We start from the raw sequence: 16,209 nt of genomic DNA, 5'->3' as shown, positions 1-16,209 counted from the left end.
TTGTATATTTAGATAAGCCCATCATCTCAGCCCAAAATCTCCTTAAGCTGACAAGTAACTTCAGCAAAGTCTCAGGATACAAAATCAATGTGTATAAATCACAATCATCCCTATACACCAATAACATACAAACAGAGAGCCAAATCATGAGTGAACTACCATTCACAACTGCTACCAAAAGAATAAAATGCCTAGGAATACAACTTACAAGGGACGTGATGAACCTCTTCAAAGAAAACTACAAACCACTGCTCAAGGAAATAAGAGAGGACACAAATAAATGGAAAAACAGTCCATGCTCATGGATAGGAAGAATCAGTTTGTGAAAATGGCCATGCTGCCCAAAGTAATTTATAGATTCAATGCTATCCCTATCAAGCTACCATTGACTTTTTTCACAGAATTGGAAAAAAACTACTTTAAATTTCCTGTGGAACCAAAAAAGAACCCACATAGCCAAGACAATCCTAAGCAAAAAATGCAAAGCTGGAGGTATCATGCTACCTGACTTCAAACTATACTACAAGGCTACAGTAACTGAAACAGCATGGTACTGGTACCAAAACAGATATATAGACCAATGGAACAGAACAGAGGCCTCAGAAATAACACCACACATCTACAACCATCTGATCTTTGACAAACTTGACAAAAACAAGCAATGGGGAAAGGATTCCCTGTTTAATAAATGGTGTTGGGAAAACTGCTTGAGCCATATGCTGAAACTGAAACTGGACCCCTTCCTTACACCATATACAAAAGTAAACTTAAGAGGGATTAAAGACCTAAACGTAAGACCTAAAACCATAAAAACCCTAGAAGAAAACCTATGCAATACAATTCAGGGCACAGACATGGGCAAAGACCTCATGACTAAAACACCAAAAGCAAAGGCAACAAAAGCCAAAATTGACAAACGGGATCTAGTTAAACTAAAAGAGCTTCTACACAGCAAAAGAAACTATCATCAGAATGAACAAGCAACCTACAGAATGGGAGAAAATTTGTGCAATCTGTCCATCTGACAACCGGCTAATTTCCAGAATCTACAAAGAACTTAAACAAATTTACGAGAAAAAAACAACCCCGTCAAAAGTGGGCAAAGGATTTGAACAGACACTTCTCAAAAGAAGACATTTATGCAGCTAAAGAACATATGGAAAAAAAGCTCATCATCAATGGTCATTAGAGAAATGCAAATCAAAACCACTCCAGTTAAAATGGCGATCATTAAAAAGTCAGTAAACAGAAGATGCTGGAGGGGATGTGGAGAAATAGGAATGCTTTTATACTGTTGATGGGAGTGCAAATTAGTTCAACCATTGTGGAAGACAGTGTAGCAATTTCTCAATGATCTAGAACCAGAAATACCATTTGATCCAGCAATCCCATTTCTGGGAATATATCTAAAGGATTATAAATCATTCTACTATAAAGACACATGCACATGTATGTTCATTGTGGCACTATTCACAATAGCAAAAACTTGGAACTAACACAAAAGTTCATCAAAGATAGACTGGATAAAGAAAACATGGCACATATACATCATGGAATACTATGCAGGCATAAAAAAGGGTGAGTTCGTGTCCTTTGCAGGAACATGGATGAAGTTGGAAACCATCATTCTTAGCAAACTAACACAAGAACAGAAAACCAAAAACTGCATGTTCTCACTCATAAGTGGGAGTTGAACCATGAGAATACATGGACACAGGGAGGGGAACATCACACATTGCGGCCTATCTGGGGTTGGGGGGCTAAAGAAGGGATAGCATTAGGAGAAATACCTAATGTAGATAAGGGGTTGATGGGTGCAGCAAACAACCATGGCATGTGTATAGCTATGTAACAAAACTGCATGCTCTGCACATGTACCCCAGAACTTCAAGTATAATAAAAATAATAATAATCACAAAATCCTGACCCCAATCAAAGGCCACAATTTAATTAAAGCCTATAACACAGGACCAAGAAAACCCACTCTGTTGCCTTCACTCACAACTTGTATGTGTGGCTTACAACGCATTTACTTTAATATCAGTCTTGATAAACTCTGGGGCAGAAATCCAGGGGTAACCTACCTAATCCTTTCATGAAATGTTTCAAACATGGCCTCGAGTGTGTGGGATCTTTCTCAAGCCCCATGCTTGAGTGCCATTTGCTGATGGCCCTTCCCCATAAGTGAAGAAGCTGTGCCACTAGTTGAACACTAGGTACAAGACAGCATGAGAATCATGCTTGCAGCTGTCGTTAGCTGGGGGGCTGGTGGAGGGCACTGCTCCATGATTGTATATTCTGAGTTCTCCCATTTTAATGACAACTGTATATGTTTTCTATCTTTGAAGATACTTGCATTTTTACATATCAGAATCCCAAGGCTGTGAAATAAAAATTTTAAAACTTAAAATAATAATAATAGCCAAGCACGGTGGCTCACGCCTGTAATCCCAACACTTTGGGAGGCCAAGGTGGGCAGATCACAAGGTCAGGAGATCAAGACCATCCTGGCTAACATGGTGAAACCCCATCTCTCCTAAAAATACAAAAAATTAGCCGGGTGTAGTGGCGGGCGCCTGTAGTCCCAGCTACTCAGGAGGCTGAGGCAGGAGAATGGTGTGAACCAGGGAGGCAGAGATTGCAGTGAGCAGAGATTGCACCACTGCACTGCAGTCTGGGTGACAGAGAGAGATTCCATCTCAAAAATAAATAAATAGTGGGGGCGGAGCAAGATGGCCGAATACGAACAGCTCCAGTCTCCAACTCCCAGAGTGAGCGACACAGAAGACCAGTGATTTCTGCATTTTCAACTGAGGTACTGGGTTCATCTCACTGGGGAGTGCGGGACGATCGGTACTGGTCAGCTGCTGCAGCCCGAACAGCGAGAGCTGAAGCAGGGCGAGGCATTGCCTCACCTGGGAAGCACAAGGGGGAAGGGAATCCCTTTTCCTAGCCAGGGGAACTGAGACACACAACACCTGGAAAATTGAGTAACTCCCACCCCAATACTGCGCTTTAAGCAAACAGGCACACCAGGAGATCATATCCCACACCTGGCCGGGAGGGTCCCACACCCATGGAGCCTCCCTCATTGCTAGCACAGCAGTCTGTGATCTACCGGCAAGGCAGCAGCGAGGCTGGGGGAGGGGCGCCCGCCATTGCTGAGGCTTAAGTAGGTAAACAAAGCTGCTTGGAAGCTCGAGCTGGGTGGAGCTCACAGCAGCTCAAGGAAACCTGCCTGTCTCTGTAGACTCCACCTCTGGGGACAGGGCAATAACAAACACAGCCGAAACCTCTGCAGACGCAAACGACTCTGTCTGACAGCTTTGAAGAGAGCAGTGGATCTCCCAACACGGAGGTTGAGATCTGAGAAGGGACAGACTCCCTGCTCAAGTGGGTCCCTGACCCCTGAGTAGCCTAACTGGGAGACATCCCCCACTAGGGGCAGTCTGACACCCCACACCTCACAGGGTGGAGTACACCCCTGAGAGGAAGCTTCCAAAGCAAGAATCAGACAGGTACACTCGCTGTTCAGAAATATTCTATCTTCTGCAGCCTCTGCTGCTGATACCCAGGCAAACAGGGTCTGGAGTGGACCTCAAGCAATCTCCAACAGACCTACAGCTGAGGGTCCTGACTGTTAGAAGGAAAACTATCAAACAGGAAGGACACCTACACCAAAACCCCATCAGTACATCACCATCATCAAAGACCAGAGGCAGATAAAACCACAAAGATGGGGAAAAAGCAGGGCAGAAAAGCTGGAAATTCAAAAAATAAGAGCGCATCTCCCCCGGCAAAGGAGGGCAGCTCATCGCCAGCAACGGATCAAAGCTGGACGGAGAATGACTTTGATGAGATGAGAGAAGAAGGCTTCAGTCCATCAAATTTCTCAGAGCTAAAGGAGGAATTACGTACCCAGCGCAAAGAAACTAAAAATCTTGAAAAAAAAGTGGAAGAATTGATGGCTACAGTAATGAATGCAGAGAAGGTCATAAACGAAATGAAAGAGATGAAAACCATGACACGAGAAATACGTGACAAATGCACAAGCTTCAGTAACCGACTCGATCAACTGGAAGAAAGAGTATCTGCGATTGAGGATCAAATGAATGAAATGAAGCGAGAAGAGAAACCAAAAGAAAAAAGAAGAAAAAGAAATGAACAAAGCCTGCAAGAAGTATGGGATTATGTAAAAAGACCAAATCTACGTCTGATTGGGGTGCCTGAAAGTGAAGGGGAAAATGGAACCAAGTTGGAAAACACTCTTCAGGATATCATCCAGGAGAACTTCCCCAACCTAGTAGGGCAGGCCAACATTCAAATCCAGGAAATACAGAGAACGCCACAAAGATACTCCTCGAGAAGAGCAACTCCAAGACACATAATTGCCAGATTCACCAAAGTTGAAATGAAGGAAAAAATCTTAAGGGCAGCCAGAGAGAAAGGTCGGGTTACCCACAAAGGGAAGCCCATCAGGCTAACAGCAGATCTCTCGGCAGAAACTCTCCAAGCCAGAAGAGAGTGGGGGCCAATATTCAACATTCTTAAAGAAAAGAATTTTAAACCCAGAATTTCATATCCAGCCAAACTAAGTTTCATAAGTGAAGGAGAAATAAAATCCTTTACAGATAAGCAAATGCTTAGAGATTTTGTCACCACTAGGCCTGCCTTACAAGAGACCCTGAAGGAAGCACTCAACATGGAAAGGAACAACTGGTACCAGCCATTGCAAAAACATGCCAAAATGTAAAGACCATCGAGGCTAGGAAGAAACTGCATCAACTAACGAGCAAAATAACTAGTTAATATCATAATGGCAGGATCAAGTTCACACATAACAATCTTAACCTTAAATGTAAATGGACTAAATGCTCCAATTAAATGACACAGACTGGCAAACTGGATAAAGAGTCAAGACCCATCAGTCTGCTGTATTCAGGAGACCCATCTCACACGCAGAGACATACATAGGCTCAAAATAAAGGGATGGAGGAAGATTTAACAAGCAAATGGAGAACAAAAAAAAGGGGGGGGTTGCAATACTAGTCTCTGATAAAACAGACTTTAAACCATCAAAGATCAAAAGAGACAAAGAAGGCCATTACATAATGGTTAAGGGATCAATTCAACAGGAAGAGCTAACTATCCTAAATATATATGCACCCAATACAGGAGCACCCAGATTCATAAAGCAAGTCCTTACAGACTTACAAAGAGACTTAGACCCCCATACAATAATAATGGGAGACTTCAACACTCCACTGTCAACATTAGACAGATCAACGAGACAGAAAGTTAACAAGGATATCCAGGAATTGAACTCATCTCTGCAGCAAGCAGACCTAATAGACGTTTATAGAACTCTCCACCCCAAATCAACAGAATATACATTCTTCTCAGCACCACATCGTACTTACTCCAAAATCGACCACGTAATTGGAAGTAAAGCACTCCTCAGCAAATGTACAAGAACAGAAATTATAACAAACTGTCTCTCAGACCACAGTGCAATCAAACTAGAACTCAGGACTAAGAAACTCAATCAAAACCGCTCAACTACATGGAAACTGAACAACCTGCTCCTGAATGACTACTGGGTACATAACGAAATGAAGGCAGAAATAAACATATTCTTTGAAACCAATGAGAACAAAGATACAACATACCAGAATCTCTGGGACACATTTAAAGCAGTGTGTAGAGGGAAATTTATAGCACTAAATGCCCACAAGAGAAAGCAGGAAAGATCTAAAATTGACACTCTAACATCACAATTAAAAGAACTAGAGAAGCAAGAGCAAACACATTCGAAAGCTAGCAGAAGGCTAGAAATAACTAAGATCAGAGCAGAACTGAAGGAGATAGAGACACAAAAAACTCTCCAAAAAATCAATGAATCCAGGAGTTGGTTTTTTGAAAAGATCAACAAAATTGACAGACCACTAGCAAGACTAATAAAGAAGAAAAGAGAGAAGAATCAAATCGACGCAATTAAAAATGATAAAGGGGATATCACCACCGACCCCACAGAAATACAAACTACCATCAGAGAATACTATAAACACCTCTACGCAAATAAACTGGAAAATCTAGAAGAAATGGATAATTTCCTGGACACTTACACTCTTCCAAGACTAAACCAGGAAGAAGTTGAATCCCTGAATAGACCAATAGCAGGCTCTGAAATTGAGGCAATAATTAATAGCCTACCAACCAAAAAAAGTCCAGGACCAGATGGATTCACAGCTGAATTCTACCAGAGATACAAGGAGGAGTTGGTACCATTCCTTCTGAAACTATTCCAATCAATAGAAAAAGAGGGAATCCTCCCTAATTCATTTTATGAGGCCAACATCATCCTGATACCAAAGCCTGGCAGAGACACAACAAAAAAAGAGAATTTTAGACCAATATCCCTGATGAACACCGACGCAAAAATCCTCAATAAAATACTGGCAAACCGGATTCAGCAGCACATCAAAAAGCTTATCCACCATGATCAAGTGGGCTTCATCCCCGGGATGCAAGGCTGGTTCAACATTCACAAATCAATAAACATAATCCAGCATATAAACAGAACCAAAGACAAGAACCACATGATTATCTCAATAGATGCAGAAAAGGCTTTTGACAAAATTCAACAGCCCTTCATGCTAAAAACGCTCAATAAATTCGGTATTGATGGAACGTACCTCAAAATAATAAGAGCTATTTATGACAAACCCACAGCCAATATCATACTGAATGGGCAAAAACTGGAAAAATTCCCTTTGAAAACTGGCACAAGACAGGGATGCCCTCTCTCACCACTCCTATTCAACATAGTGTTGGAAGTTCTGGCTAGGGCAATTAGGCAAGAGAAAGAAATCAAGGATATTCAGTTAGGAAAAGAAGAAGTCAAACTGTCCCTGTTTGCAGATGACATGATTGTATATTTAGAAAACCCCATTGTCTCAGCCCAAAATCTCCTTAAGCTGATAAGCAACTTCAGCAAAGTCTCAGGATACAAAATTAATGTGCAAAAATCACAAGCATTCTTATACACCAGTAACAGACAAACAGAGAGCCAAATCAGGAATGAACTTCCATTCACAATTGCTTCAAAGAGAATAAAATACCTAGGAATCCAACTTACAAGGGATGTAAAGGACCTCTTCAAGGAGAACTACAAACCACTGCTCAGTGAAATCAAAGAGGACACAAACAAATGGAAGAACATACCATGCTCATGGATAGGAAGAATCAATATCGTGAAAATGGCCATACTGCCCAAGGTAATTTATAGATTCAATGCCATCCCCATCAAGCTACCAATGAGTTTCTTCACAGAATTGGAAAAAACTGCTTTAAAGTTCATATGGAACCAAAAAAGAGCACGGATCTCCAAGACAATCCTAAGTCAAAAGAACAAAGCTGGAGGCATCACGCTACCTGACTTCAAACTATACTACAAGGCTACAGTAACCAAAACAGCATGGTACTGGTACCAAAACAGAGATATAGACCAATGGAACAGAACAGAGTCCTCAGAAATAATACCACACATCTACAGCCATCTGATCTTTGACAAACCTGAGAGAAACAAGAAATGGGGAAAGGATTCCCTATTTAATAAATGGTGCTGGGAAAATTGGCTAGCCATAAGTAGAAAGCTGAAACTGGATCCTTTCCTTACTCCTTATACAAAAATTAATTCAAGATGGATTAGAGACTTAAATGTTAGACCTAATACCATAAAAATCCTAGAGGAAAACCTAGGTAGTACCATTCAGGACATAGGCATGGGCAAAGACTTCATGTCTAAAACACCAAAAGCAACGGCAGCAAAAGCCAAAATTGACAAATGGGATCTCATTAAACTAAAGAGCTTCTGCACAGCAAAAGAAACTACCCTCAGAGTGAACAGGCAACCTACAGAATGGGAGAAAATTTTTGCAATCTACTCATCTGACAAAGGGCTAATATCCAGAACCTAAAAAGAACTCAAACAAATTTACAAGAAAAAAACAAACAACCCCATCAAAAAGTGGGCAAAGGATATGAACAGACATTTCTCAAAAGAAGACATTCATACAGCCAACAGACACATGAAAAAATGCTCACCATCACTGGCCATCAGAGAAATGCAAATCAAAACCACAATGAGATACCATCTCACACCAGTTAGAATGGCAATCATTAAAAAGTCAGGAAACAACAGGTGCTGGAGAGGATGTGGAGAAATAGGAACACTTTTACACTGTTGGTGGGATTGTAAACTAGTTCAACCATTATGGAAAACAGTATGGCGATTCCTCAAGGATCTAGAACTAGATGTACCATATGACCCAGCCATCCCATTACTGGGTATATACCCAAAGGATTATAAATTATGATGCTATAAAGACACATGCACACGTATGTTTATTGCAGCACTATTCACAATAGCAAAGACTTGGAATCAACCCAAATGTCCATCAGTGACAGATTGGATTAAGAAAATGTGGCACATATACACCATGGAATACTATGCAGCCATCAAAAAGGATGAGTTTGTGTCCTTTGTAGGGACATGGATGCAGCTGGAAACCATCATTCTTAGCAAACTATCACAAGAACAGAAAACCAAACACCGCATGTTCTCACTCATAGGTGGGAACTGAACAATGAGATCACTTGGACTCAGGAAGGGGAACATCACACACAGGGGCCTATCATGGGGAGGGGGTAGGGGGGAGGGATTGCATTGGGAGTTATACCTGATGTAAATGACGAGTTGATGGGTGCAGCACACCAACATGGCACAAGTATACATATGTAACAAACCTGCACGTTATGCACATGTACCCTACAACTTAAAGTATAATAATAATAAATAAATTTAAAAAAAAAATAAAAAATAAATAAATAAATAAATAAATAAATAAATAAAGACCCATCATTAACAGTCAGATTTTGGCAAATTTAAGTGTCCTGGTCCCAAGACAATCTTAATAACTCTAAGATCTGAAAAGATCAAACTCTATTTCTCAATATCCTTAGGAAGAAGAAAGAGAAAAAGAATCATTATAGATAGTAAAGAATACAACCTAAATACTATTTGGTTTCTTCTTCTCTTTTCTTTTCTTTTTTTTTTTTTTTTTTTTTTTTAAATGGACTCTTGCTCTGTCACCCAGGCTAGAGTGCAGTAGCATGATCTTCGTTCATTCCAACCTCCACCTCCTGGGTTCAAGTGATTCTCCTGCCTCAGCCTCCTGAGTAGCTAAGATTACAGGTGCCTGCCACCATGCCTGGCTAATTTTTGTACTTTTCAGTAGAGTCGGGGTTTCACCATGTTGGCCAGGCTGGTCTCAAACTCCTGACCTCAAGTGATCCACCCACCTCAGCCTCCCAAAGTGCTGGGATTACAGGCATGAGCCACTGCACCCGGCCTGCAGGTACTACTTGGAAGCAGCCTTTTGCTATGAACTGCTCATGACTGTAATAACCCTGCTCCATTGGCTGCTGCAAACTGGCACATTTCAGGCTAAACTTTCATCTATACTCAAACAACAAGATCAATGTTCTTTACCCCTTCAACCTTGTGAGCACGCCATTGAAAAAAAAAAAAAAAAAAAACTTTGCACAAAGAATTCATGGAATGGGAAATTTAAAAAGTAAGCAGAGACCAGTTTAGATTACAAGAAGCATAACAACCAAAGTTAGCACATGAAGATTATTTGGATCCAGATTTAAAGCAAAGTTTTTCAGATAATGAGAAAATGAGAGACTGTTCAGGTAAGAGTGAGGAAACTTGGCTGGATGCAGTGCTTCACGCCTGTAATCCCAGCCCTTTGGAAGGCTGAGGTGGATCACCTGAGGTCAGGAGTTCAAGACCAGCCTGGCCAATATGGTGAAACCCTGTCTCTACTAAAAATACAAAAATTAGCTAGGTGTGGTGGCATGTGCCTGTAATCCCAGTTACTCAGGAGGCTGAGGCAGGAAAATCGCTGGAGCACAGAGGGCAGAGGCTGCAGTGAGCCGAGATTATGCCGTTGCACTCCAGTCTGGGCAACAGTGCAAGACTCCATCTCAAAAAAAAAAAAAAAGAAAGTAAAGAAAAGAGTGAGGAAACTCAAGTAATGGCTGCATATGAGCTGACACCAAAAAATCATTGTTAATTTTGTCAGATGTGATGAGATGGTGGCTACATAGGAATACATAAATGCTGTTCAGGGATGCACACTGAACAGATAAAATGATGTGATGACTGATTTGCTTTACAATATTCCTGCAAAGGGAGGTAAAGGAATAGAAGAACAAAATGTGGGACAATCTTAAAGATCACAGAAATTGAGGAATGAGTATTTTAGTGGTCATTGTACCATTTTCTCTACTTTTGAATAGGTATAAAAATTGTGATTTAAAAATGTAAAATAAAACAGCCAGGCACAGTGACTCATACCTGTAATCCCAGCACTTTGGGAGGCCGAGGCAGGTGGATCACATAAGTCAGGAGTTCGAAACCAGCCGGGTCAACATGGTGAAAGCCTGTCTCCACCAAAAATACAAAAAACAAACAAACAAATAAACAAAATCAGCTGGACATGGTGGTGCCACCTGTAGTCCCAGCTACTCAGGAGGCTGAGGCAAGACAATCACTTGAACCCAGGAGGCGGAGGCTGAAGTGAGCTGAGGTTTTGCCACTGCACTCCAGCCTGGGTGACAGAGTGAGAATCCACCTCAAAAAAAAAAAAAAAGAAAGAAAAAGAAAAATGAATTGACTAATCCCTGCTCTGAAGCCACATCGAAACAGAACTCTAAAAAAATGATTCAAGCAATTTACATGGTGCTGCTTATATACACATCTCCCTCGTACCTCTGTACGTAACATTTAAATATTTTGCAAGATGATGGGTGGGAGTGGCTCAAAGCTGCACATGCTGGCATGTGCCTGTAGCCCCAGCTACTTAGGAGATTGAGGCAGGAGAATAACTTGAGAACAGGAGTTCTAGTCCAGCCCAGACAACATAAGAAGACTCTGTTTCTTTTCTTTTTTTTTGAGACAGAGTTTCACTCTTGTTGCCCAGGCTGGAGTGCAATGGTGTGATCTCGGCTCACTGCAACCTCTGCCTCCCAGGTTCAAGTGATTCTCCTACCTCAGCCTCCCAGTTAGCTGGGATTACAGGCACACACCACCACACCCAGCTAATTTTGTATTTTTAGTAGAGATGGGGTTTCTCCATGTCAGTCAGGCTGGTCTCAAACTCCCAACCTCAGGTGATCCTCCTTCCAAAATGCTGGGATTACAGGCATGGGCCACCGCATCCAGCCAACCCTGTTTCTTTAAAAACAAAGGTGGGGGAGCTGTCAGGGAACTCACTGATGAATTATTTTGGTGATATCAACAATTGCTATCAAAACACCACTATAAAATCCAAATTCTATCTATTCCCAGATCTTTCTCCTTACTTCCAAACTCATTTATCCAACTGTCTCCTCCATCTCCACACCTCAACTTAAATGTCAACTCAAAATAAATTAATAATTTATTTATTTGTTCTTAGATTGGCTTTCCTCTAACATCCCAAGACTTGTCTTAAATTCTTAATGTTATTAGCACCAAATCTGAAAGACTCTAGTATACACACTCTTTGATATAAGAAACACGTGTTTTTGAGAAACCACACAAAATAAAATAGTTATCATAGCTGTAAAAACAAATATGCCCATAAACAAATAATAATAAAGGATTAGAGGCTTTCAGTCACAATAGACAGTGATGTTAAATAAAACTGTTCTGTTAATTCAACAAGAAAATATATAAACCTAATTCTAGCAAACTTTCTATAAAATAAACAAGATTGTTGAAGTTGAGAGTGAAAAGTGGAAGTTTTAGAAAGAGGTGAGGCCAACTGCAGAATGTGCTCCTCACATATCCTCAAGGCTGCCCCAATCACACCCCCTGCCTCACCATTCCCTTATTCTACTTAATTCTATCCCAGACCTTAACACCTTACATAGTAAATATCTCCTACTTACTACATGTTTCCCCACCAGATTGAATGCTCTAGAGTGTATGGGGCAGTTCCCCCCGCACCTGACTCACAGGTGCCAAATGACTGCAGGATTATGAAGCTGGAATAGTAAATATTTCCTCAATACTTTCAATGGGTCACAGCCATGAAAAAGCTAAGATTTCTTCTCTCCCTTTCAGGAACCTTAGAGAAAGCAGCAATACTGTCAGAGGCGTTTGAATGAGAGCAACTCGATTTTAAATAGGAGCTGGGTAAAATGAGGCTGAGACCTACTGAGTTGCATTCCCAGATGGTTAAGGCACTCTAAGTCACAGGGTGAGGGAGGAGGTCAGCACAATATACAGGTCATAAAGACCTTGCTGATAAAAGGGGTTGCAGTATAAAAGCCAGTCAAAACTAAGATAACGATGAGAGTGACCTCTGGTCATCCTCACTGCTACACTGCCACCAATGCCATGGCAGTTTACAAATGCCGTGGCAACATCAGGAAGTTATTCTCTATAGTCTAAAAGGTGAACCATAAAAATAATCCACTCATGGCCGGGTGCAGTGGCTCTCACCTGTAATCTCAGCACTCTGGAAGGCCAAGAGCGGGTGGATCACCTGAGGTCAGGAGTTTAAGACCAGCCCGGCCAACATGGTGAAAACCCGTCTCTACAAAAAAACAAAAAAAAATTAGTTGGGTGTGGTGGTATATGCCTGTGATCCCAGCTATTCAGGAGGCTGAGGCAGGAGAATCGCTTGAACCCAGGAGACAGAGGTTGCAGTGAGCCGAGATCACACCATTGCACTCCAGCCTGGACTCCATCTGAAAGAAAAAAAAAACAAAAAACACACAGTATGAGAGGCTGGGCATGGTGGTTCATGCCTATAATCCCAGCACATTGGGAGGCTGAGGTGGGTGGATCATCTGAGGTCAGGAGTTTGAGACTACCCTGACCAACATGGTGAAACCCCATCTCTACTAAATATACAAAAATTAGCCAGGCATGGTGGCAGGTGCCAGTAATCCCACCTACTTGGGAGGCTGAGGCAGGACAATCGCTTGAACCGGGGAGGTGGTGGTTGCAGTGATCCGAGACAGCACCACTGCACTCCAGCCTTGGTAATATGAACGAAACTCTGTCTCAAAAACAAAACAGGAACAGAAAACTGGAGCTGAGTCCTACTCATTGTATTTACTTTCCTAAATAAAACAACATTATAAAAAACATTACTCAGTATTATAATTTAATTGAAGAGGAAAAAAACAGACTTACCAAATTTTTTTGCAAAAAAGCTGATCCACAGGCCGGGCGCGGTGGCTCAAGCCTGTAATCCCAGCACTTTGGGAGGCCAAGACGGGCGGATCACGAGGTCAGGAGATCAAGACCATCCTGGCTAACACGGTGAAACCCCGTCTCTACTAAAAAATACAAAAAACTAGCTGGGCGAGATGGTGGGCGCCTGTAGTCCCAGCTACTTGGGAGGCTGAGGCAGGAGAATGGCGGGAAGCCGGGAGGCGGAGATTGCAGTGAGCTGAGATCCGGCCACTGCACTCCAGCCTGGGCGACAGAGCAAGACTCCGTCTCAAAAAAAAAAAAAAAAAAAAAAAAAAAAGCTGATCCACCATCTTTCATAATTTAGTGATTCCGGCATACCATACTTCCTTCACTAACAAAATCACAGGAATACAAGTTTTCTCAATCTAATGGGTTTAATAACTTGGGTTATTAAATATTATTATTATAAAATAGGCAGTATTTTTCTTTCCTGTGACTAATTTTTTTTTTTTTTTTTGAGATGGAGTCTTGCTCTGTCACCCAGGCTGGAGTGCAATGGCACTATCTCGGCTCACTGCAAGCTCTGCCTCCTGGGTTCATGCCATTCTCCTGCCTCAGCCTCCCAAGTAGCTGGGACTACAGGCGCCCAGCTAATTTTCTGTATTTTTAGTAGAGACAGGGTTCCACCGTGTTAGCCAGGATGGTCTTGATCTCCTCACCTCATGCTCCGCCCACCTCAGCCTCCCAAAATGCCGAGATTACAGGTGTGAGCCACCACACCTGGCACCTGTGACTAATATTATTTCTAAGATCCAGAATCTTAGAAATAATACTGAAACAATGCTGACATACACTGCACAAAAAAAGGAAGAACCAGACATTCATTAAAGCTAGGAAAAAGCAGAACTCAGTGTGCTCAAGAACCACTAGCAGGCAGGACAGGTTGTCTCACACCTGTTATCCCAGTACTTTGGGAGGCCGAAGTGGGCAGATCACCTGAGGTCAGGAGTTCCAGACCAGCCTGACCAACATGGTGAAACCCAAACTCTACTGCAAATAAAAAAATTAGGCAGGCATGGTGGCAGGTGCCTGTAATCCCAGCTACTTGGGAGACTGAGGCAGGGAGAATTGCTTGAACCCAGCAGGTGGAGCTTGCAGTGAGCTGAGATCACACCACTGCACTCTAGCATGGGAAACAGAGGAAAACTCCATCTCAAAAAAAAAAAAAAAAAAAAAAAAAAAAAAAAAAAAAAAAAAACAGTGAACAGCTAGCAGGTGCCATTTGCTAAGGGGAGACCAGGGATATGATCTTGCTGGCAGTCCTTCCATTTTAGGAAATCTAAACAGTGTGATTCCATTCTTTTTTGTCTGCACTCCAGAGCCAAAACAAGTAAGAAAATCAATTATATTTATATTTCTTTCAAACCACAACTAACAATTAAGAGATGATATGCATAGCTCCATACTCTAAAAGGAAACTTCTTATGTCCTGGGTATTGTGGACATTTGATGAATGCTTGTTCAGTTGACTAGTGTAGACTTCAATAATAAACTGTTCAATGCATCATATCAGATAAATCTTGCATCTCAAAAGTAGGACAAATATTGTTCTTTTAGTTCTGTCTACCCATAAATGCAACATTTACATGTATTTGTAATGGGTTAATAAAAAGAAAATGAGTTTATGGTTCTAGAGAGTATTAGAAATTTGATAAGATGAATTCTCCTGTCCTGGAACATAATTTAAAGTTAGAGGGATAGTATTTCATGTGGAAGGTACCATTAAAAAACTCATTGCTAAGCATTCAATAATTATTTCACATAATCTTCTAATCTGACTTAAGACTGAAGACCTACCTCCTGAAGCTGGTTTATCAAGTTGTAAGTCTTCACGTGTTGAATTCATTAAGTTCATGTCTGAAAGGTGAGAATAAATACTTAATATTCACTACGCAATATTCAGCAAAGTAATATTCACTGGTGCATATTTTACATTTCTTCACCAAGGGTGGCTTTGAAAAGAAAAGACAGGCTGACCATGGTGGCTCACGCCTGTAATCCCAACACTTTGGAAGGCCGAGGCAGACAGATCACGAAATCAGGAGTACAAGACCAGCCTGGCCAACATGGTGAAACCCGTCTCTACTAAATATACAAAAATTAGCCAGGTGTTGTGGCAGGTGCCTGTCATCCCAGCTACTCAGGAGGCTGAGCTAGGAGAATCGTTTGAACCTGGGAGGCAGAGATTGCAGTGAGCCAGGATCACACCATTGCACTCCAGCATGGGCGACAAGAGCGAAACTCCAGCTGAAAAAAAAGAAAAGAAAAGAAATATCCCATTACTTTAAGGTAATGTACATACAGCCAGAATTTCTACAGAAATCTGAACCACATTATAAAGCCAGAAAAACATAGCTAATATTATTTAATACAGATAGTACTAAATGGAACAGGTAATTTTTTTTTTTTTTTTTTTGAGACAGAGTCTCATTCTGTCACCCACGATGGAGTCCAGTGGCAGGATCTCCGCTCACTGCAACCTCCGCCTCCCAGGTCCAAGCAATTCTCCTGTCTCAGCCTCCCGAGTAGCTGGGACTATAGGCATCTGCCACCACGCCCGACTAATTTTTGTATTTCTGCAGAGACGGGGTTTCACCATACTGGTCAGGCTGGTCTTGAACTCCTGAACTCAGGAGATCCATCCACCTTGGCCTCCCAAAGTGCTGGGATTACAGGCATAAGCCACCATGCCTGGCCGGAAAAGGTACTATTTTCCAAACATAAACATTAGCGTAACCTTAATGGACTTATAAAAATAATTTTTTTAGTAACAGAAGCAGAAGATTCTCCTGAACTGTATCTTTTCAGCTAACATTTATTTACTTAAGATTCAAACAATGTAACAGCTATAAAAAGTTAAGAAGAGGTAGCCAGGTGCAGTGGCTCAT

Source organism: Macaca fascicularis, chromosome 3 (assembly GCF_037993035.2).
Source record: "Macaca fascicularis isolate 582-1 chromosome 3, T2T-MFA8v1.1".
Lineage (NCBI taxonomy): Eukaryota > Metazoa > Chordata > Mammalia > Primates > Cercopithecidae > Macaca > Macaca fascicularis.
The sequence above is the reverse complement of the archived record's forward strand: the minus strand, read 5'-3'. Positions refer to the sequence as shown.